We start from the raw sequence: 24,621 nt of genomic DNA, 5'->3' as shown, positions 1-24,621 counted from the left end.
TCTATTACATTACATTCCCATCCAATGGTTAACTTTATATTAAATGCATTTCATCTCAATTGAAAAATAGTAAAATGAGAAAAGGGCAGCTTAGACCTGAAGGATAGGCAGGCATGAAGGGAACTATCTACCGTGGAGAATCTGAAAGCTAATGGTCAGACTACAGAGATCAGCTAGAGTCCTTTGCTTGTGTGAAGGCAAGTGAGCCAGCTTTCTTTCCTCCCTTCCTCTCTTCCGCCCTCCCTCCCTTCAAGACCAATGGCCCTGGAGTCTTGGGGATTCTAGGATGGTGGTGCTTAGCTCTCCTGTACAGTTCTCAGCTCCTGGGCTCATATTTTCTATGAATGGACCAAGGTGGAAGATGGACCAAATCAGACGATCTAATGGGAAGCCCAGAAACAGAGCAGGCACAGAACCTGCACTTCTGAAGGACAGGGGAGGAATATTCCAAAGTAATAAAAACCTAATCCTCAGTCAGCGATGCATAGTGTGCATGCCTTTGATCCCAGCACTGAGGAGGCAGAGGTGGGAGGATCGCCATGAGTTCAAGACCACCTTGAAACTACACAGTGAATTCCAGGTCAGCCTGGGCTAGAGTGAGACCCTACCTCGAAAAACCAAAAAGAAAAGAAAAAAATCCTCTTCCATGGTCCAACCTGGTTGAGAGCCTTCCCTATGTCTCCAGGGAGCTTTGTTTGTTTCTTTTTTTGGTTTTGTTTGGTGTCAGTTTGGAGTCTCACTGTAGCTCAGGCTGACCTGGAATTCACTATGTAGTCTCAGGGTGGCCTTAAACTCACAGTGATCCTCCTACTTCTGCCTCCGGAGTGCTGGGATTAAAGGCATGTGGCACCACACCTGGCCTTGGGGAACTTTTCTGCCAATAAATTCCTACTTCTGCCTTGCTATCTATGCCTATCTTCCTACCTCCAAATTCATTTATTTATTTATTTATTTATTTATTTATTTATTTATTTATTTATTTGATGTAGGGTTTCACACTAGTCCAGGCTGACCTGGAATTCACTATGTAGTCTCAGGCTGGCCTTGAACTCATGGTGATCCTCCTACCTCTGCCTCCCTAGTGCTGGGACTAAAGGTGTGCACCACCACACCCGGCCATCTCCTAATTCTTTATCCAACAGAGAAGAACCCACCTTCTAGCCGCAGGTATCCCTCCCTCCCTTCCTCTCTGTCTTCCTCCCTCTCTTTCCCCTTTCATCTCCTCTCCAACTCTGAGACAGGGTTTTGCTATGTAACCCAGGATGGCCTCAGACTCAATCCTGCTTAAGATTGCTGAATGCTAGGATCACAGCCCTATACTACCCATGCTGTATGGACTTTCTCTTTCTCCTCTCCTTTTTTTTTGAGGGGGAGGGGAGGGGAGGGTCTCACTCTATGGTACCAGGCTGGCCTTGAACTCACAGTGATCTACCTCTGCCTCCTGAGTACTGGGATTAAAGGCATGCACCACCATGCCCATCCTGGATCTTATTTATTTATTTATTTATTTATTTATTTATTTATTTATTTATTTATTTTTGAGGTAGGGTCTCACTGTTGCCTAGGCTGACCTGGAATTCATTCACTATATAGTCTCAGGGTGGTCTCAAACTCACAGCAATTCTCCTACCTGTACCTCCCGAGTCCTGGGATTAAAGGCATGTGCTACCATGCCCATCCTGGAGCTCTTTGAAAGGGATTGCCAACATGTCACCTATGGATGGGTACACAGCAAAGGGAGGAGAAGAATGGGCCTTCAGACTTTTTGGCTAGAGGAGTGGAAGAAAGTGGCTTCCTTGGCGGGTGAGGAAACCCAGAGGAGAGGGCTGTCTGAGACTAGGAATTCTACCTTGAAGATGTCAAACTGTTGATTCTGTGAGGTACATGAAGAGTCAAGAGAGCAGGCAGAGGACAACTGCAGCCAGGATTCAGAGATGCCCACATGTGGAGGTCAGAGGGAGAAAGAGGAGCCTTTGAAGAACGCAGAAAGGTACCCGGATGGTAAAAAGCCTGGAAGCTGGGCTGGTGTCCAAGAGACGAGATGCTGACAGGAAAGAAGCTGAAGCTGGAGACTGACGTAAGGCTTTAGAAAGTGTCAAAGGTGGTGACCTTGACAACATATTGCAACAGTGTGCTGTGGATCAATATTCAAGGCCTGAGTGAGAAACTTTGTGAGACCCTGTCTCAAAACAAAGTGACAAGCCAGGTGTGGTGGCGCACGCCTTTTTAATACCAGCACTCGGGAGGAGGTAGGAAGATCACCGAGTTTGAGGTCACCTTAAGACTACATAGTTCCCACCAAGAATAGACGGTAAGACCCTATTGCTGAAGACTCCACATACTTGGGCTGCAAGGCCACTGAGAAATCCTGCTGGAACTGAGCTGATAACCTCCTCCATGTAGACCAGCTGACAGAAAGCTGGAAGAAGCCATCCTACATGTAGTTCAATGGGAGAAAGAGATATCAACAGTGAAGATACTCAACAGTGGACACTGCAAGCCTTATAACTGGCCAGCCAGGCCAAATGAGCCAACGGGTGCAATAGTGGCACATCTGTCATGGTGGAAACCAACTGTCCTCCAATTGGACTGGAGGCCTGCTCCATGGGGGGAAACACATCCCTGATACTGAAAACTTAAAACAGGGGTAGTCATGAGCCTTAGGGGTGTAACATCTGCTGATGTCTGGAAAAATGTATATACTATGCTTATCAAACTGCCCAGTAAGCACTTCTCAATATTTATACCCTTATAGTAACGCTACTCTCACTTTGGGTAAAGAATCTTTTCTTTTCAGATGGTAGTGACTTTGGGATGACTCAGAAGGTATCATGCTGCTGGAAAGTGACTGGAGTACTGAGTAACATCTTGATTACACCTTCCAAGGTCTAATGCGGAATGGTAGAAAGAATGTAAGAGCCAAAGGAAGGATAGGACTTCTTACAATGTACTCCCTCCAGACATAAAATGGCCTGGATATCCATGACCTCATAGTGCCTGACACTACCTACACAAGACCATCATAAGAGGAGGAAAAGACCATGACATCAAAATAAAAGTGAAACTGATTGAGATGGGGAGGGGATATGATGGAGAATGGAATTTCAAAGGGGAAAGGGGGGGGGGAGAGGGAGGGTATTAACATGGGATACTTTTTATATCATGGAAAATGTTAATAAAAATTGGGAAAAAAAAAAAAGACTACATAGTGAATTTCAGGGCAGCCTGTGCTACAATGAGACCTTACCTCAAAAAATCAATGAATAAGCCAGGCGTGGTGGCGCATGCCTTTAATCCCAGCACTCGGGAGGCAGAGGTAGGAGGATCGCCGTGAGTTCAAGGCCACCCTGAGACTACAGAGTTAATTCCAGGTCAGCCTGGACCAGAGTGAGACCCTACCTCGAAAAACCAAAAAAAAAAAAAAAAAATCAATGAATAAATAAAGTACAGGGGCTGGGGAGATGGCTCAGTGGTTAAAGGCACTTGCTTGCAAAGCCTGACAGTATGGGTTCAATCTCCCAGACACCCACATAAAGCCAAGCAGGCATTCAATTGCAGTGGCAGAAGATCCTGATGTGAGCATGCACACGTGCAAATAAGGTGTGTGTGTGTGTGTGTGTGTGTGTGTGTGTGTGTGTGTTTCAAGGTAGGGTGTCACTCTAGCCCAGGATGACTATATTCTCAGGATGACCTTGAACTCCTGAGAGCTAGGATTAAAGCGCCACCATTCCCGGCCCCATCTCTCTTTTATTTCTAGTTTACTTCAGTTAAAAAAAAAAAAAAATAGCCGGGCGTGGTGGCGCACGCCTTTAATCCCAGCACTCGGGAGGCAGAGGTAGGAGAATTGCTGTGAGTTCAAGGCCACCCTGAGACTACAGAGTTAATTCCAGGTCAGCCTGGACCAGAGTGAAACCCTACCTCAAAAAACAAAAAACAAAAAAAAAAAAAAAAAAACTTATTTGCTAGGCATGGTAGCACACACCTTTAGTCCCAACACTTGGGAGACAGAGGGAGGTGGATGGCTCTGAGTTCGAGGCCACCCTGAGACTACATAGTGAGTTCCAGGTCAGCCTGTGCTAGAGTGAGACCCTACCTCAAAAAGCAAAAAAAAAAAAAAAAAGAGAGAGAGAGATGGGAATGTAGGCTGTTGATAGAGGTCTTGTTTGGCAGAGGGCCCTGGGTTTCATACGTAGCACTGCAAACATATCAGTTGTGAACATTGCTGTATGGGTGTGGTTTTACTTTTTTTTCCTTTCAGTAGTGAGGATGGAGTCCAAGGCCTTGTGCATTTATGACAAGTACTCTAGTGCTGAGCCACACCCCAGCCCCTCCCTGGGAGATTCTAGGTAGCTGCTCTACCGTCCAGCCAGGCCCCCAGCCTGCTGTATGGGTTTCTGTATTCCAGATTTTGAAAATGTTGGCAAAGCTGTGCTCCTCTTCACTGACTTGTTACTCTCACCCCTCCCTGTGAACTGCCCTGCCCAGAACCACATCAGAACTGGAGCGGCTCTAGCCTGGCCACAGGGCTCACCTACCCAAGGAAGAAACCACTTCCTTTGTGGTGCTTTGCACCCCAAACAGAAACTAGAAAGGAAGAACGCTGGGGGACCCGCACACAGGGAAGCTGAATTGCTTCCTTAAGAGAAAGGGATTTCCTGAGCCTGGTAATTTTCCTTCGCCACTTCTGTGCTGGCCCTGCCAGCCTGACTTTTGATCCTCGGGAAGCTCCCCTGATCTAGATGGCGGAAAGCCCTGAGCTTCAGGTTTCTCCTCCAGTCCTCACCCTTGGAGTCAGGTTTTGTTTTGAAGACAGAACCATCTGCCAACTTTGACGTGTGAGCACGCCAGCAAATGAGTGTCATCGTTACCAGTCAGGTACTCGGGTGCCATAGGCACATGGGAAGAGATTCTCAAATGTTGGTCTTAAAAAAATGTTTCTGGGCGTGGTGGCACATACCTTTAATCCCAACACTTGCAGGGCAGAGTTCCAGGCCAGCCAGAGACTACATAGTAAATTTCAGATCAGCTTGGTCTAGAGTGAGACCCTACCTCAAAAACCAAAAAAAAAAAGGGGGGGGAGCTGGAGAGATGGCTTAGCAGTTAAGCACTTGCCTGTGAAGCCTAAGGACCCCGGTTCGAAGCTCAATTCTCCAGGTCCCACGATAGCCAGATGCACAAGGGGGTGCACATGTCTGGAGTTCCTTTGCAGTGGCTGAAGGCCCTGGTGCGCCCATTCTCTCTCTCTCTCTCTCTGTCACTCTCAAATAAATAAATAAACAAAATTTTTTAAAAGTAAAAAGAAAAACAAAGGGCAAACTGATCATGGCATTCAACCTGTAATCTTAGCAGCACTAGGGAGGTAAAGACAGGAGGACCAGAAGTTTAAGGCCATCCAGGCTACATAGTGAGTTTGAGGCAGGCCTGGGATATATGAGACCCTGTCTCAAAGGCAAAACAAAAAACAGGGTTGGAAAGATGGCTTAGAGATGGCGTGCAAATCCTAAGGACCTAGGTGTGATTCTCCAGGACCCAAGTAAACCAGATACACTAAGTGGCACATGCGTCTGGATTTCCTTTGCCGTGGCTAGAGGCTCTGTTACGCCTATTCTCTGTCTCTCTGCCTCTTTCTCTCTTTCTCATGCGCCACCATGGCTGGCTATTAAAGCTTTTTTTTTTTGGTTTTTTGAGGTAGGATCTCACTTTAGCCCAGGTTGACCTGGAATTCACTATATAGTCTCAGGCTGGTCAGGCTGGCCTTGAACTCACTGTGATCCTCCTATCTCTGCCTCCCTAGTGCTGGGATTAAAGGCATGCACCACCACGCCTGGCATTCACCTTTATTTTGTTTGTTTTTTCAAGCTAGGGTTTCACTCTAATCTGGGATAACCTGGAATTCATTCACTATGTAGTTTCAGAGTGGCCTCAAACTCATAACAATCTTCCTATCTCTGCCTCCCAAGTGCTGGGATTAAAGGTGTGCACCACCATGTCTAGCATAAAGCATTTTTTAATGTGTTGAAATTAAGAAGGATTATACTTAGTAGAATAGAACGGGGCTGGAGAAATGGCTTAGCAGTTAAGGTGCTTGCTTGTGAAGCCCAAGGACCCATGTTTGACTCCCCAGATCCCACGTAAGCCAGGCGCACAAGGTGATACATACATAGGAGGTTGCACATGTGCACAAGGTGGTGCATGCTTTTGGAGTTCGATTACAGTAGCTGGAGACCCTGGTGCACCAATTCTCTCCCCCCATCTCATTAAGAAAAAGGGCCAGGGCTGGATGGATGGCTTAGAGGTTAAGGCGTTTGCCTGCAAAGCCAAAGGACCCAGGTTTGATTCCCCAGAACCCATGTAAGCCAGATACACAAGGTGGCACATGTGTCTGGAGTTCCTTTGCAGTGGCTGGATGTCCTGGCACTCCCACTGTAAGACCCCCAAAACAAGGACCCCACGCTCTGCCTGGATATGGCAACACCCCAAATCACTCACGAGAAGCGATCTTGATGCAAACTGCAAGAGGATTTTATTCCAAGCGTGCTGGGGCCCACAGTCGTACACCGCACAGGGGTAGAGGACTGCAGAGCCCCGAATGCAGGAATGGGACAGTTTTTATAGGGTTTCTAACAAAGCCTGTGCATTAGACCAATCATTTTTTTAATATCAGGAGCCCGCGGGGTGCAAGCCAGTCAGTTTGTGCCACCCCATAGTTTCTAAGCCAATTAGTTTAATTTGTTCAAGCCCCTCATGGACCAATCATTCTCTTATGACCTTGGTGGTCAGCATTTGCGCAGGTCCTTGGGTGGGAGTAGCAGAGTGTGGTATCAGTCTCCTATGACCTTGGTGGTCTGAGGCAGGCTGCTACAGCTTATGGTGCGAGCTACTAAGGCTTACAGTGTGGGCTATTAAGGCTTATGGTGCAGGCTATTTACAGAAACCAAATAAGTGGTTCACTTCATTACTTATTTCCCATCCTTGAGGGCTATCTCATGCCCTTTTTACCTAGTTTTATATTAGGAGCGGGCTCTGATATAATGAGAAGAGGGATTCTTTACTTGCTTCCAACAGAGAGTAAAGCCTGGAGTTTGAGGTATGCAGGGGCCCGCTTAAGCTCCCCTTGGAGCGTGATAGTATTTCTGGGCTTCTGAATTCTTGGGCCTTTCACCACTTTCTCTCTCTCCCTCCCTCACCCTCTCTTTACATGTTTCAAAATAAAAATAAATTTCCAGGCGTGGTGGCACACGCCTAAGACTACATAGTGAATTCCAGGTCAGCCTGGGCTAGAGCAAGACCCTACCTTGAAAAAAACAAAAAATAAAGTTGGGCGTGGTGGCGCACACCTTTAATTCCAGCACTTGGGATCACCGTGAGTTCAAGGTCAGCCTGAGACTACATAGTGAATTCCAGGTCAGCCTGGGCTAGAGTGAGACCCTCCCTCGAAAAACAAAACAAAAAAATAGTAATATAAAATAAATAAAAGGGGCTGAGGATGTATCTTAGTTGGTAGAGTGCTTTCCTAGCATGTATGAAGCATTTGGGAGGTAGAGGCAGGAGAATCAAGACTGGGGCTAGGGAAGTGGTTTGGTGGCTAAAAGCACCTGCTTGCAAAGCCTGGCGGTCTGGGTTTGATTCCCCAGTACCAAGATTATTCTCAGTTACAGAGTTTGAGGACAGCCTGGGATAAAAGTCCTGTCTCAAAAAAAGAAAATGGCTTAGGGGCTAAGGCCTTTGCCTGCGGAGCCTAAGGATCCTGGTTCAATTCCCCAGGTCCCACATAAGCCAGGGGTGCATGCGTCTGGAGTTCGTTTGCAGGGCTGGAGACCCTGGCATGCCCATTTTTCTCTTTCTCTCTCTCTGGAATAAATAAATATTTTTTTAAAAGACTGCAACAAAGACAACTATTCACACAGATTCTAGCCTCTGGATGTGTATGGAGGCTTTATTCATAACTCCAACCGGATACAACCCAGATGTCCCTCAGCTGGTCCAGGATCAGCAAGTCACGTCCCTCTGGCCTATGGAACCAGCCAGCTACCCTGTAAGCTTTCATGGACCTGCCCACTCACTTTTCCTAATGGTAGACTCCCTGTTAGCTGGCCCTTACCGGGAAAACAAAACCTCCACTAGTTAATGGAATGAATCAACACATCGTGGAACACTCACCCCATATGTAGGCAAATGCGTGCAGGCTATGTGTGCCTGTAATCTCAACACTGCTGAGTGAGGCACTGTAAGAGTGGGCTCCAGATCACTTCACTGAAACCCCGTCTCAAAACAAAACAAAACAAAAATAAGAACAAACCAGTATTTGCAAAACCTTAAATGAGTCAAAGAGCACAGACGGACTCCCAGGGGAAACACCACCAAGGTTTCAATCAGCAAAGGCCCACAGGAGCAGGGTTTCCGTACGAACATTGCACACAGGCTGTCTAGGCAACAGAGGCCAGGTAGCAGGCCCCCGGGGTCCCCTGGACCTCTGGGACCGCAGAGGGACAGGACGGAAATGGAGACTCTGACTCCGAACGCAAAACTCAACTCGCTCCCCAGCCCGCAGTCGCGGTCCCGCACCCCGCGGGCTCTTCCGCTCCGCCCCGCCTCGCGACGCCGCCCGCCCCGCCCTCTCCACGCCCCTCCCCGCGCCTGCCCCGCCCGGACAGACAGCCGTCTCATCATTGGCCAGAAGCTTCAGCAAGCGCGCTTCGGGTTGGCAGATGTTCGCGGTGCTCCCGCCTCCCAGCCCTACGCGGCACGCCATTAGCTGGCGCGGTGGAGTCCTCCGTTACCAGGCCTTGGGCGGCTCGGATGAGGCCTCAGGCGGCGGCGCGAGACAGGTGAGCTCCCGCGGACGGGTAGGAGTTGGGGGACGTCTGGGTGGCTTTGGGGGACTGAGGCTGCCGCTCAGGGCGGTGCGAGGCAGGGGCCGGAGGGGACGGGCCGAGCTGGCACCATCCGCCGCCCCTGGCTCCCCTCTCGCCGGCAGGCCGCCGCGCCCTGGCACCCGCGCGCCCGGCACACTCGTCCCTCGCCGGCTGCGGCCGCGGCTCCGGCGTTCCGGGTCTCCTAACCCGGTCCCGGCGCGCAGGCGCAGAGGCTGCCCCCGCGGGCGCGCCCTCCCCCGGGCTCAGGTGCCGCAGGTTCCCGGCCGGTTGGGGTGCGCCGTGCGCGGTGTGGGAGGCTCATGGGCACCTGCCGCGCCCCTGCCCAGCGCGCGCCCGGCGTCTCCCGGTTCTAACGTGCTCGCTTTGTCCGAAGCTCCGCGGGGCCGTTAGTTCTGGGGAGTTTTCAGCCCTCTCCCGTGCGCACTGCGTGCCGTGCTGTGCACGCGCGGGGCCGCGACGTGGGCGTCGCACTTGTCGGCGGTTTCCCGATTCGTGGGTTCCCCCCCTCGCTGGGAGGTTGCCTCCCTCCCTTTCTTTCCTGTAGTGGGCCAGCTTGGTATTTAACATGGCAATGATGTTTTAGATCTCCGGAGCTCTTTTCCCCCTCTCTGAAACCTGGCCACTTGCTCTTGCTCCTGGGTGCGGTGGCTTCTGGTTTTTCTGTGTCTCCTGTTTTCTTTGGTCAGGTCTGGGTTGGTCCTGTAGTGTCTGAACTGTGGTGGGCTGCATGCCCAGGCTGGGGTAACATGCTGTGCTCATGTGCCCTGTGCCCTTGCTCTTATTATTTGGGCTCTGGGGAACTCCTCTGTGTTACTTCCCTTTTGGTCCTATTTTGAGACAAGATGTTATAACTGCTAACGTCAGAAACATACATGAACATATGTATGTCTCTTCATATTGTCAGAATGCATTGAGTAACAAATTCATAAGGTACTTCTGTTTCAGTGGCAGCTATTTGTCAGATATCTCTACCTTCCCTGATAGTCCCTAAGGCAAATGTGGATTTTTAAAAATATATTTATTTATTTGTTAGACAGAGCTTGAGTGCAAGTATGGATGGACCAGGCAGGGCCTCCTCCCACTGCAAATTAATTCCAGACACATCTGCCACCAGGGCTGTCACGCTTTGCAACCAAATACATTTAACGACTGGGCCATCGCTCCAGCCCAAACACAGGTTCTTTTCTTCCTGTCTTAATTACTGTTTCTTTCTTTAAAATATATATATATTTGAGATAGAGAAAGAGGTAGGGAGAAAATGGGCATGCCAGGGCCTTCAGCCACTACAAACAAACTCCAGATGCGTGCACCACCTTGTGCATCTGGCTTATGTAGGTCCTGGGGAATCGAACCAGGGTCCTTTGGCTTTGCAGGCAAGCGCCTTAACCGCTAAGCCATCTTTTCCAGCCCAAGTAATGTTTCTTTTAAAAGTATATTTGTTTATTTGAGAGAGAGAGGAGGAGGGAGGGAGAGGGAATGGAGAATGGGTGCACCAGGGCCCTTGCTACTGCAAACAAACTCCACATGTGTGTGCTACTTTGTGTCTGGCTTTATGGAGGTACTAGAGAATTGAACCCTGGACTGACAGGCTTTGTAAGCTATCGTCTTGAACTGTTGAACCATCTCCTGAGCCCTTAATTACTAGGAACCTGATAGAAAGTGAAAGTCTCTGTATTTTTTGTTTTTTAAATATTTATTTGAGGAGAGAGACAGAAAGGACATGCCAGTGTCTCTTGCCACAGGAAACTCCAGATGCGTACACTACTTTGGGTACTGGGGAGTTGAGCCTGGGCTGGCGGGCTTCACAAGCAAGCACCTTTACCTGCTGAGCCCTCTTCCCATCCCCAAGTCTTTGTTCACAAGATAACCTGTTGCAGGAGAAGCTAGAGGAGCTACTGCTGGCTTTAGAGTAGAATTAGGCTGCCGGAGCCAGGCAAAGCGAAGGACAGCACTGGGTGTCTACAAACAAACAAGTGAACAGGTCCAGGTGGGCAAACAGGCAAATGGGCAGACAAGAATTGATTAAGCAGTATCACCAGCAGGGACTGAGCCCAACAGTGGGGACAGAGCCAAGCTGAAGCCCATGGTCAGGAGTTCCTTGATGCACATACCAGCTGGTAAGATGACAGATTAATTGTGGTCCAGGTGAGGGAGTTACACCCTTTCCTTCATCTAGTATGTCTGATAAATTCTTGGTTCTGCTGGGTATGGTAGCACATACTGTTAATTCTAGCAGAAGTAGAAGGATTGCTATGAGTTTGAGGCCAGTCTGGTTTACAAAGTGAGATTCAGGTTAGCCTGAGGTAGAGTGAGACCCTACCTTGAAAAACCAAAAAAGAGAGAGAGAGAGAAAAAAAAAAAAAAAAAGAATTAAAGGCTGGAGAGATGGCTTAGCAGTTAAGGTGCTTGTCTGCAAAGCCAAAGGACCCAGGTTCAATTCCCTAGTACTCTCCTAAGCCAGATGCACAAGGTGGTGCATGCATCTGGGGTTGATTTGCAGCAGCTGGAGGTCCTGGTTGTGCCCATTCTCTCTCCTTTCTCTCTCTCTCTCTCTCAAATAAGTAAATAAAGATTAAGGGCTGGAGAGATGGCTTAGCGGTTAAGCGCTTGCCTGTGAAGCCTAAGGACCCTGGTTCGAGGCTTGGTTCCCCAGGTCCCACGTTAGCCAGATGCACAAGGGGGCGCACACATCTGGAGTTCGTTTGCAGAGGCTGGAAGCCCTGGCGCACCCATTCTCTCTCTCTCCCACTATCTGTCTTTCTCTCTGTGTCTGTCGCTCTCAAATAAATAAATAAAAAATTTGAAAAAAAAATAAAGATTAAAATTAGCTGCATGTGGTGGCACACGTTTTTAATACCAGCACTTGGGAGGCAGAGGTAGGAGGATTGCTGAGAGTTCAAGGCTACCTTGAGACTGTGTAGTGAATTTCAGGTCAGCCTGAGCTAGAGAAAATCCTACTTCGAACCTTTCCCCCGCCCCCAAGGAATAAAAAGTAAAAATAAAAAAAATACTTAAATACAATTCTTGGGCTTGGTTTGCCTGGTATGATTTCAGTACACCCATGTGCTTATATAGTCTCAATTCACCTCAATAAATGTTTAGGATGGCACCCTTTCTACTCCCAGTTGTAAATCATTTATCTGTTTGTGCTGGACAAATGTTGTTGTTCATGAGTCCACCCAGGTTCAGACTTACCCTCCAAATAATCAAAAGCTGCTTGTAAAGTGGAGTCTGTCAGGGCAAGGCACAGTCTGAAAAGCCACTGTTTCATACAATATGAAGTTACTTAGAGCAGGGCTCAGACTGGTCTCAACACAAGGCTTTACATAACACACCACAGGCTGGCCTTGGACTCTTGATCCTTCTGCCCTCACCTCCCAAGAGCTGGGAGTACGGGTGTGCATCACCATGCCCAACTACCTTTTAGTCTTCACTAGTTTTTTTTCTCTATCTCAATATTTTATTCTTATTTACTCATTTGACAGAGAAACAGGGAGAGAGAGAGAGAACGGGTGTGCCAGGGCCTTCAGCCACTGCAAATGAACTCCAGATGGGTGCACCCCTTTGTGCTTCTGGCTAACATGGGTCCTAGGGAATCGAACCTGTGTCCTTTGGCTTTGCAGGCAAGTGCCTTAACTGCTAAGCCATGCCTCCAGCCCTTCACTAGCTTTTGTATTGCCAGGGAAGGGCATTCCACCCTGTCTTACTTGAGAGTGAGTTATGTGAGAGATTTGGATTGCTCAGTATGGTGAGGCACTTAACCTTTCCCAGAGTAGCAACCTCAGTGTACTCTCCAGTCTTTTCAGGGGAGCAGAAAGGCGATGGGGCTGTGGTAGCCAACTATGCACACACATGCATGCACACATGAAAGAATGAACTATTTATTTGCAGATTATACTCTTTTATTCCCTGTAGCAGACAGCTTCAGGCTCACTGAGATGAACTTCCAGACCAGGCACCGTTATGGAGGACTGGATATTTATTGAAGCTTCCAGATCCAGTGAAGTACCATAATGGCAGCAAAAGCTGGCCTGCCTTCGCAGGTCAATGGAGAGAGAGAAAGAAGAAAGAGAAAGAAAGAAAAACACTAGGTAGAAGCCACATAGCACAGCACATTTGAGGAACTCTAGCTAGCACACTTTGCATATCTTTAGATTGCAATCTTAAACCCACCACCACACCTTAAGATCCGCCCAGTGAAACCGCCTTCAGCCAGGTGGCTGCAGATGCAAACTACCAAGTAGTAAAACACTGAATATATTGGGGGCCATCTATTCAAACTACCACATTCCCTCTCTCTCTCTCTCTCTCTCTCTCTCTTTGGTTTGTCAAGGTAGGGTCTCACTCTAGCCCAGGCTGACCTGGAAGTCACTATGTAGTCTCAGGGTGGCCTGGAACTCATGATGATCCTCCTACTGTAAGGGTCTGAGAATCACTGAAGAAAGACCCCCGGACTCGAATAGCATGTAAAAGCAAAGAGCGTTTAGTCTCCAATAGTTGCTCTAGGAAGGCCCTGGGCTTTCCTCCCTACCTTGTATGACCTGGCCTACCGTAGACAAATTTGTAGGCCTTCTGGGGAGACCACCATTAGCATCTGGCGGTAGACCTTCAGTCTGTTCTTACCTGCAGGGTCGTTAGGGTCCCAGTTCAGGTGAATCAAGGGAAAAGCCATGTCAGTGTCAGCCTGGACCGCTGTGGGCCGGCCGTTTGGCCCTGGAACTGACTCTCGGATTGCGGCTAACACCCGTTCTCTTTCCTTAGTCATGAAGAGCACCTGCAAAAGTTGTTGGCAATCATCCCACATGGGTTGGTGGGTAATCATTATAGAATCTAGTAGTTCTAGCAGGGTGGAGGGTTTCTCTGAGAACTTGGGATTTTACGTTTTCCAGTTATATAGGTCACTAGTGGCAAAAGGGATGTCGGCCATATACAGTCAGCCCTTGTGATGGGGGGGGGGGCCTGGTTGCTTGTAAAGGCAGCACAGTCGTGGTGGAGTCTGCCTGTTTTGCGGTCTGGGCCTGTGTAGGGGGAGAACTTATATCCCCTCTGTCCTCCCCTGGCCCCAGACCGGCAGCAACCACCTGTGGTACGGGTTTCGGCACTGGGGTAGGTATTTAAGGGGGTGGGTATAAGTCCTCCTTGGGAATGCTATTCGAGTCCGGGGTCTTTCTTCAGCTGGCTTGCTCGGTCCTTCGGTGGCCCTGACTCCTTAACCAACAGGAATGTTGGAGCCAGTGGCAAAAAGGGTCTCAGCCAAGAGGGGTGCTTTCCACCACATACTGCCAAACAGTGATGTATGGGACCTGGTCAGGATGCCCAGGAGTCCCATACACAATACCTGTAACTTGGTAAATGGTGGGAAGGTGGAAGGTGCCTCCCTCTGGCCATCCCACATTGAAAGTCTGCCATTCATTCCTGTGAAAGATGGTTCGTTTTCCCGGCCACCAGGCATTGGAAATCCTTGAAGTATGACTGGACTAGATCCAGTAGGGTAGAACTCGCTGCTTTTCCCACGGTGTCTCACAAGAAAGTAGAAAAGGATGATCAAGACACAAACCCACAGAAACAAACCTCCCGGGGAGTGAAAAAGAAACCAAAAAGATGCTGATGGCAGCCTATCCTGTAAAGGGGCTCCGCCAGATGGTTGCGACTCTTCAGTATCTATCAAAACCAGAGTCAGATTGGAGCTCTCCGGCTTCAACAGATAGGGGTCTGGAGCGTCTTCAGAACCCCCTGGCCCGGAGGTAATAATTGGCCTGACCTTCATGGGCCTTCAGACTGTGTTCGGACACCAGATCTACCAGAAAAACAAGGAACAGAGCAAAGACACAGTACCGCGATTGGCTAAGTAAGAAGCAGTTATATTTGTACACATTTGGCTGGCTGTGGCCCAGATTTTTACCATCCTTGGACATGTTTAGACGTATTTTAGAGACCTTGCAGGAACTGACTCAGCCTGGGAGCCCGCTATCTCGGGCAAGTCCTTTTTTGATCATAGTCCAGAGGTTTTGCAGGAGCTGACGACTTAGGCCCCTGAGTGGCTATTTTCCCCAGCCACATGTCAGGGTCGCTGTTGATTAACAGCCCTTTGTTTGCGGTTTTTCCCAGAAGTCTTGCCTGCCTCTCTGGGAAACTGAAACTTGGGCCTAACTGTAAACTGGAGCAAATTTGATTCTCTCACTACCTCTGCCTCCCGAGTACTGGGCTTAAAGGTGTGTGCCACCACTCCTGGCATCCAGTTTTCATCTCATTCTCTTAGCCACTGCTCTACTTCCTACCCATGTGGATTAACCTGCTCTGGATGTCTCCCTGGAATCAGTACAGTAGCTGTAGCTAGCGCCTTTGTGTCACACTTCTTTCACTTAGTTTCTTCAAGGATTGTCCATGCTGTAGTACGTATCTGTATTCTGATCCTTCCTGTAGCTTGGTCATTTTGTACTGCATGAATGCATCAGGTCATGCTTATACATGTGGGTGGACATTTGGGTTGTATCTGTCTGCAGGCTTTTGTAACTGGTATGCTGCTGGGAACATCTATATGCATGTTTTTACCTGAGTACTGTTTTTGGTTCTTGGAGTATATTCCTAGGAGTTACTTGTTTTTCTTTTTTTAAAGTTAGGGACATCCTAATGGGTGTGAAGTAGAATCTTGGTTGGCTTTGATTTGCATTTTCTGAGTAACTCTCACTTCATATCCGTATTGGTTATTGTTGTGTTTTTAAAAAAAATATTTATTGGGCTGGAGAGATGGCTTAGCAGTTAAAGTGCTTGCCCAAAAAGCCAAAGGATCCAGGTTTGATTCCTTAGTACCTACATAAAGCCAGATGCACGAGGTGGCACATGCATCTAGAGTTTGTTTGCAGTGGCGAGAGGCCCTGGCATCCCCATTCTTTCTATCTGCCTCCCTTTCTCTTTCAGATAAATAAAAATTTTAAATAAATTTGTTCATTTTTTTCGTCATTTTTGGTTTTCTAGGTAAGGTCTCACTCCAGCTCAGGCTGACCTAGAATTCACTATGTAGTCTCAGGGTGGCCTCCAACTCACAGTGATCCTCCTACATCTGCCTCCCAAGTGTTGGGATTAAAGGTATGTGCAACCATACCCGGCTTCAGGAATTCTTTTTATTTTTTATTTAATTTATTTTAATTTATTAGAGACAGAGAGAGGGTGGGGGGGTGGAGAATGAGTGTACCAGGGCTTCTAGCCACTGTAAATGAATTCCAGATGCATGTGCCACCTTGTGCATCTGGCTTATGTGGGTTGTAGGGAATTGAACCGAGGTCCTTTTGCTTTTCAGGCAAGTGCCTTAACTGCTGAGCCACCTGTCCAGCCAACCAGCCTGCCTGCCTGTTCCCTACCCCTCCCTCCCTCCCATTCATATATATATGACATGTGTATTTTTTTTAACCTCCAGATCCAGGTGCCACCTTGTGTATCTAGCCTACATGGGTCCTGGGGAATCGAACCAGGGTCCTTTGGCTTTCCAGACAAGTGCCTTAACCACTAAACCATCTCTCCAGCTCCCTAAAAACAGAGGGAAGTAAAGAGAGAGAGAATGGGCACGCCAGGGCCTGTAGCCATTGCAAAATGTACTCTAGATGCATGTGCCACTTTATACATCCAGCTTCATATGGGTACTGAGGAATCGAACCCTGGTTTTTAGGCTTTGCAGGCAAGTCTCTAAACCACTAAGCCATCTCTCCAGCCTTGTAGGAGTTCCTTATATATTCTGGATATGAGACCCTTGTCGCATATAAGACTTGCAGATACTTTCTTCCCTTCTCCTTCTCTTTTTCCTCCATCCCCCCGTAGTTGTACACAATTTACTGAAGTGTCTGTGCTTTACTTGAGCTCTTATACTTTTGTCACAGTCAGTTGGCTGAAGATGAACTTGGTTCTTTTTATAATATTTGCCTGGATCCCACTGGTTTGTTGCAGGTTTTTTTTAAAATATGTTTTATTTACTTATTTATTTATTAGAGAGAGGAAGAGGCAGGGAGAGAGAGAATGGGTGTGCTAGGGCCTTCAGCCATTGCAACCAAACTCCAGATGCATTTGCCCCTTGTGCATCTGGCTTACTTGGGTCCTGGGGAATTGAACTGGGGTCCTTAGGCTTCACAGGCAAATGCCTTAACTGCTAAGCCATTTCCCCAGCCCCTGTAGCAGGTTTTGAAACCAAGAAGTGTAATTCCTTCAGCTTTGTGCTTTTTCCAAGATTGTTTGCTTTCTGGGAGCCACACAATTCTGAGTGGGCAAAGGGGTAAGTTTTCCCAGTTCTGCCAACAGGCCATTGGGATTTGACAGAGACCACAGCCAAGCTGTAGGAGTATTGGTCCGCATCAACGTATTGTTGTGATACTCTTGAACTGTGGGCATTTGAAAATATTTATTTATTAGAGGGAGTGGAAGAGAGAATGGGCATTCTAGGGCCTCTAAGCACTGCAAACGAATACATGAGCCACCATATGCATCAGGTGTATGTGGGACCTGGAGAATCATAGTTGGGTCCCTTAGGTTTTGCCCCAGCCAGTGGGAAGTTGAACAAGGACCTGAGGAGAAGCTAACCTGGGTGAGAAAAGGCAAACAGACATAAGAAGGAGACCATGCTAGATGTTTGTCAAGGCCTTCAAGTCTTTATTTTTTACACAGTAGTTATATAGGGGAAGAAAAGGGGGGGGGGATAAACTGGCTGACTGGTTTGGGGCTTTGGAATTGTCAGGAAACCTACAGGGGATGTAATTAGGTGTTCATCTAATCTTGCCTCAATGGCTTAACATCCTGACTGCACCAGGCTTCACATCCTGACCATAAACTGGCTTTTTGCAAACGATAAGATTCTGTAAGCAGTCTGCTGACTGACGTTCCAGAAGTACCTAACAGAAAGCTGGATGGACCAGCTTTCTGAGTAATGAGTCAGCTTATGAGCAGGCCTGGGCAAAATGGAGAGGCTTTTGCTCTATGGCTCCTGACAAGGTTTCACAGGCACCACTAAGCTATCTCTATAATGTTTTTTTTTTCATACTTATTTCAGAGACACAGAGACGGAGGGGGAGAGAGAGAGAGAGAGAAAGAATGGGTGTGCCAGGGCCTCTAGCCACTGCTGATGAACTCTAGACAAATGTGCCATTTTGTGCATCTGGCTTTTATGTGGGTACTGGGGAATTGAACCTGGGTCCTTTTATTTGCAGGCAGTGTCATCACAGTTAAGCCATCTCTTCAGCCCTAGCCTCCCCCCTTTAAAAAAATATTTATTTCATTTTAAGAGTGAGAGAGAGACAGAGACAGACAGACAGACAGACACATACATAATAGGCACACCAGGGCCTCTAGCCTCTACAAATGAACTCCAGACACATGCACCACCAAGTGCATCTGGCATATGTGGACACTGGGGAATCAAACTTAGGTCCTTAGGCTGCAAAGGCACAGGTGCCTTACTAAGCTATCTGTCTGCCCCTCCCCTACTTTAAAAAATTTATTTCTATTTATTTGAGGGGGGGAGATTGGGTGTGTCACAGCCTCCATTTGATGCAAACAAACTTCAGATGCATGCACCATCTTGTGCATCTGGCTTGTATGGGTCCTGGGGAATTGAACCTGGGTCCTTGGCTTTGCAGACAAGCACCTTAACTGCTAAACCATCTCTCCACTCCCTCCTTTTTTGATGAGAGAGAGAGAGAGACAGAAAGAGAATTGGCATGCCAGGGCCTCCAGCCACTGCAGTCAAACTCTAGCCACGAGCCACCTCATGCACATGTACCACCTTGCACTTGGATCGCTTCGTGCATCTGGCTTACATGGGACCTGGGGAGTCAATCATAGTTCTGTAGGCTTCGCAAGCAATTTCCTTTCCTGCTAAGCCATGTGTCTAGTGCCTCCCCCCCCCCTTTTTTTTGTTTTCGAGGTGGGGTCTCACTCTAGCCCAGGCTGACCTGGAATTCACTATGGAGTCTCGTGGTGGCCTCGAACTCACGGCGATCCTCCTCCCTCTGCCTCCCAAGTGCTGGATTAAAGGCATGCGCCACCACACCCAGCTCCCCCCCCCCATCTTTTTTTTGAGGTAGGATCTGACTCTAACTGGAACTCACTGTATAGTCCAGGCTGGCCTTCAATTTATAATGATCCCCCAAGTGCTGGGATTAAAGGTGTGAACTACCATGCCTGGCTTTGGTGGGCCTTTTATTTTTATTTTCATTTATTTACTTACTGGTTTTTTGAGGTAGGATCTCTCACTAGTTCAGGCTGATCTGGAATTCACTCTGTAGTCTCAGGGTGGTCTCGAACTCACAGTGTTCTTGTTTGAGTGCTGGGATTAAAGGCATGCACCACTACACCCACCGTATTCTTTTTGGTTCTGTTGTAAGCTGAGCAGTTTTCTCAGCTTCACTTTCATGCTACTTGTGGTAGTATGTGAAGTGCACTGGGGCTGCAAGCCTTGTGTGGTGGTCATGCCCCTGCTGCTTTGTTGAATTAGTTAGCTCTGATAGTTATGTAGTTATTTTTGTGAATTTTTCAGGGTTTCCTGTGTCTGAATTTATATGTCCCCCCCCCCTTTTCCCAATTAATTGCTCCAGCGAGAGCTTCCGGGATAGTGTTGGGTAACATTGCATCTTCTTATCTCATTCTTGATCTTAGAGGACACCTTGGTCTTTCCACCTTTGGGTGTGAGGTTAGCTGTGAGCTTATCATAATGCCCAGATGCCATGGAGGAAGTTCCCTGTTATTTTGTTTTCCATGATAGGGTCTCACTCTAGTTTAGGCTGACCTGGAACTCACTCTAATTCCAGAGTAGACTCAAGCTCATGGCGATCCTCCTACCATGTGCCATCACACCTGGCTTTAAAATAAATAAATAAATAAATAAATAAATATATATATATATATGTGTGTATATAAAATTTACTTATTTGAGAGAAAGAATGAGAATATGGGTGCACCAGGGCCTACAGCTACTGCAGACATGCACCACCTTGTGCATTTGGCCCTATGTGGGTGCTGGAGAGTCAAACCTGGGTACTTAGGCTTTGCAGGCAAGCACCTTAACTGCTGAGTTCTCTCTCCAGCCCCAACCAGCTTTTTTTTTTTTTCTTTTCTTTTTTAATGAGGTAGGGTCTCACTTTAGTCCAGAAATTCACTATGTAGTTTCAGGGTGGCCTTGAACTCATAGCGATCCTCCTACCTCTGCTTTGCCAGTGCTAGGATTAAAGGTGTGCACCACCACTCATGGAGTGGCTTTTTATTTTTTTGCTGCTGTTTGTTTTTGTTTTGTTTTGAGATAGGCTCTGCTCTATATTTTATTTTTAAAATATTTTATTTTTATTTGAGAGAAAATGAGGCAGAGAGAGAGAGAGAATGAGAATGAATGGGCGCATCAGGGCCTCCAGCCACTGCAAACTCCTGATGCTTACACCACCTTGTGCATCTGGCTTACGTGGGTGTCCTGAGGCTTTGTAGGTAAGTGCCTTAATTATTAAGCCATCTCCCCAGCCCCTGTTCTATAGTTCAGACCTGTGCTCTGGCCTTAAACATGCTTGCCATGCACAATCCCAGCTTGTTGAGCATTGTGTTGTGCTGAAGGTTGTACCTTGTGTCTTTTCTGTGCCGACTGAAACGTTTGTGTGGTGTTGCCTTAGTGTGTCTCCAAGATTTTCAGAACTTAGTGCTCCTCAGCTTCCATCTTCCATCTCATTCCTTCTTGTCCAGTTGTACATGGGTGCTTTGGTTCCCAAGTCTTTGGTATTGAGTGCCTTTCAGCATCCCCATGGCCAGCTGCTGCTTTTTCTGTCATACTTCAGTTCTCATCCTGCTGGCTTCTAAAGGTTTCTTCCTATTGCTCTTCTTTCTGTTCTTATAGGGGGCTCTGACATCCGTGGTTAGCACTGCAGTTATAACTGGAAGTCCCTGGGTGACCTATTTTCAAAGAATGCCAGGATTTAATGTTGTCAGCTCATAACCAATGTCTCCTGCTCCTTGATTTATGATAGTTGAATGGCCTCCGAAATCCTCTGCTCCTAGCAGGTCCAGATCCTGGAAACAAGGCCAGTCTGAATTTGCTTACATTAAACAAAGGTGGCACTTTTAATTTTGTTTGGAATATTTATTTGAGGGGGGTTAGTAGGGGATGAGAATGGGCACACCTGGGACTCTTGCCACTAAAGACAAACCCTACATGCATGCGCCACTTTGTGCTTCTAGCTTTATGTGGGTACAGGGGAATCAAACCCACCTCAACAGCCTTTGCAAATGCTGGTTTAACCTTTAACCACTGAGGTATCTCCCCAGCCCATGTTGGCATGTTTAGAAATGGTAGCTCAGGACAATTTCAGCCTGGTCACTCTTGTCCTGCCCTAAAGGGCTCAAGGTGAGGCAAGAGTCCAGGGGACGGGCAAGGTGCTGCTCAGGAAGGATGTAATGGTGTATATTGATTGCCAACCTGGCAGGACCTAGAATATCTGTGTGGGATTATTGAAATTAGCTTCTGAGCTAGCCTGTGAAGGGTTATCTTGATTGGTTAATTGAGGTGAGTTAAGATCCACCCTAAAAGTGGGCACCACCATTCTATAGTCTGGGATCCTAGACTGAAGGGGAGCAGCCACGTCCTGGTGACACACGCCTTTAATCCCAGCACTCGGGAGGCAGAGGTAGGAAGTTTGCCTTGAGTTCAAGGCCACCCTGAGTCTACCTAGTGAATTGCAGGTAGCCTGGGCTATAGTGAGACCCTACCTCAAAACACAAAACAAGGGCTGGAGAGATGGCTTAGAGGTTAAGCGCTTGCCTGTGAAGCCTAAGGACCATGGTTCGTATCAATTTTCCCGGATCCACGTTAACCAGATGCACAAGGGGACGCACACGTCTGGAGTTGGTTTGCAGTGGCTGGAGGCCCTGGTGTGCCCGTTCTCTCTCTCCCTCTCTCTCTCTGTGCCTCTTTCTCTCTCTGGCTGTCGCTCTCAAATAAATAAAAATAACAACAAAAAAAATTAAAACAAAAAAACACAAAACAAGGGCCTGAGAGATGGTTTAGTGACCAAGGTGTTTACCTGGGAAGCCTAAGGATCCAGGTTTGATTCTCAGAACCCACATTAGTCAGGTGCACTTGATGGCACATGCGTCTAGAGTTTGTTTACAGTGGCTAGAGAGGTCCTCTGTTCTCAAATGAAAATATTAAACCAGCAAAAACCAAGAGAGAGAGAGCTCGTTGAGCAGCTGCATTCATCACTGTGTTCCCTCACTGTGGACTGACTGAGACCAGCTGCCTCCAGCTCCTGCCATTCCTTCCCGGCCGTGGTGAACTGCTTACCCTCCAACAGTGAGCGGCAGTGTGTCTCCCTTAGTTGTACTGGCTTGCATGTTTAGTCTTGGCAAGGAGTAAAGTAACTGACACAGAGCGACTGATGCCTACGGAATCGAGTTCTGGAGCAGCTGTGAATTCTCCGAGGACTCTGGTATTGATTATTGCAGAAGGGTTGCATGTCATGTCATCAGTTGGCATTTTCTTACCATTGTTTCCCTAACTTGGAGCTGACTGTTATTTTGGGCTGCTCACTCCAGTTGTTTTCCTGATGGAGAATCTGAGAAAGCTAGCTCTGTTTGAAGCCATTTATTCCACTGGGCGAAAGAGAAGTGCAGAGGATGGTGCTGCTTATAGCTCTTCATTGTGCTCATGTGTGATAATGGAGTCGGCTTCAGTGAGCTGCTGGAATTGGTCAGGCTGGTGCTCCTCTTGCTCTCGGTCACCTAAAGGCATACGCTGAATGGTTGCAGGCTGCAAATTTTAGAAGAAAGATCTCTTTGACCGATACCATTAGACCTGTGTGAAGTTAAGCTCCAGCTCACAGGTCACGTGAAAGGGCTCTCGGGGCTGCTGGTGCCTATGTGCAGGGGCTCCAAGGGCGTGTGTGAGAGCATAGCAGCCTGTTATTTTCTGTGTTGCAGACCTATTTCCCCAGCCTTGTTTTTTCTTTTTAACTTATTTATTTATTTAATTAATTTAAATATTTATTTGAGAGAGAAAGAGGCAGGGAGAGAAATAATGGGAGCATCAAGTTCTCTAGCCACTGCAAACAAGCTTAAGATGCATGTGCCACCTTGCACATCTGGCTTATGTGGGTCCTGGGGAATTGAGCCTGGGTTCTTAGGCTTTCCAGGCAAGTGCCTTACTTGCTAAGCCATCTCTCCAGCACAGTGTTTTTTATTTATTTTTATTTTTGGTTTTTTCGAGGTAGGGTCCCGTGGTAGCCCAGGCTGACCTGGAATTCACTATGTAGTCTCAGGGTGGCCTCGAGCTCATGGTGATCCTCCTACCTCTGCCTCCGGGTGCTGGGATTAAAGGTGTGTGCCACCACGCCCATTTTTTTTTTTCTTTTCCAGTGTTCCTGCCCACCCTGTAACCATGCAAGTCCCAGCTCTGCTCACCTCACCTCAGTTGAGAGGTGGGGAACCGAGCAAAACATCCACAGGACGGGTGGCCCAGCAATGCTGCAAGTCCACCCAGCATATTTTTTTTTCTTTCCAAATTTTTCTTAACAACTTCCATGATTATTAAAAAAAAAAAAATCCTATGGTAATGCCCTCCCTCCCCCCACTTTCCCTTTTGAAATTCTATTCTTCATCATACCCCCTCCCCATCTCAGTCAGTCTCTTTTATTTGATGTCATCATCTTTTCTTCCTATTATGAAAGTATTGTGTAGTAGTGTCAGGCACTGTGAGGTCATGGACATCCAGGTCATTCTGTGTCTGGAGGAGCACACTATAAGGAGTCCTACCCTTCCTTTGGCTCTTACATTCTTTCTGCCACCTCTTCCACAATAGCCCCTGAGCCTTGGAAGGTGTGATAGAGAGATTGCAGTACTGAGCATTCGTGTCCCTTCTTTTTAGCACCATGTTTGTTTGTTTGTTTGTTTTCTGATGTAGGGTCTCAATCTGGCTCATGCTCACCTGGAATTCACTAAGTAGTCTCAGGCTGGCCTCGAACTCATAGTAATCCTCCTATCTCTGCCTCCCAAGTGCTGGGATTAAAGGTGTGCACCACCCCATTAGACCTGTGTGAAGTTAAGCTCCAGCTCACAGGTCACGTGAAAGGGCTCTCGGGGCTGCTGGTGCCTATGTGCAGGGGCTCCAAGGGCGTGTGTATTTTATTTTATTTATTTCTTTTATTGACAACTTCTATAATTATAGAAAATAAACCATGGTGATTTCCTCCCCCCAGTGTTTTTTCATTTTTATCTGTTTATTTGAGAGAGAGAGGAAAGAAGCAGAGATAAGAGAGAATGGGTGCATCAGGACATTGTGTTGCTGCATACGAACTCCAGATGCATGCACCACCATGTGTATCTGGCTTACGTGGGTCCTTGGGAATCAAAGCAGGTTCTTTGGCTTTGCAGGCAAGCACCTGAATTGCTAAGCCATCTCTCTAGCCTAAAACTTTTTTTTTTTTTTTTTTTTTTGAGATAGGTTCTCTCTCTTTCCAGGCTGACCGGGAACTTACTCTGTAGTCTCAGAATGGTCTCAAACTCACGGTGATCTACCTACCTCTGCCTCCTGAGTGCTGGGATTAAAGGTATGTGTCATCATGTCTGCCTGTTTTATTTATTTATCTATGAGACACACACACAGAGAATGGGCATGCCAGGGCCTCTAGCTCCTATAAATAAACTCAAGATGCATGTGCCACCTTGTGCATCTGGCTTACATGGGTACTGGGGAATCAAACCTGGGCCTTTGGGCTTTGCAGGAAAGAACCTTAAC

At 47.5% G+C, this 24,621-nt stretch overlaps 1 protein-coding gene across 3 annotated transcripts in view; it reads left to right on the top strand.

The window, feature by feature from the left end:
- The first annotated feature begins 8,728 nt into the window (after nucleotides 1–8,728).
- Sun1 (Sad1 and UNC84 domain containing 1) overlaps nucleotides 8,729–24,621 on the top strand; it is a 73,656-nt gene continuing 57,763 nt past the window's right edge. For 2 of the 3 annotated variants that reach the window (XM_012950601.2, XM_045142527.1), the window contains exon 1: nucleotides 8,729–8,828. The gene's annotated coding sequence lies outside the window, so the exon portion shown is untranslated. The remainder of the gene's footprint in view (nucleotides 8,829–24,621) is intronic. The other variant, XM_045142528.1, reaches the window with a different exon arrangement.

This window comes from Jaculus jaculus, chromosome 2 (genome assembly GCF_020740685.1).
Source record: "Jaculus jaculus isolate mJacJac1 chromosome 2, mJacJac1.mat.Y.cur, whole genome shotgun sequence".
Taxonomy (NCBI): domain Eukaryota; kingdom Metazoa; phylum Chordata; class Mammalia; order Rodentia; family Dipodidae; genus Jaculus; species Jaculus jaculus.
Note: the sequence above shows the minus strand (reverse complement) of the source record. Positions and strands in the feature narration are given on the sequence as shown.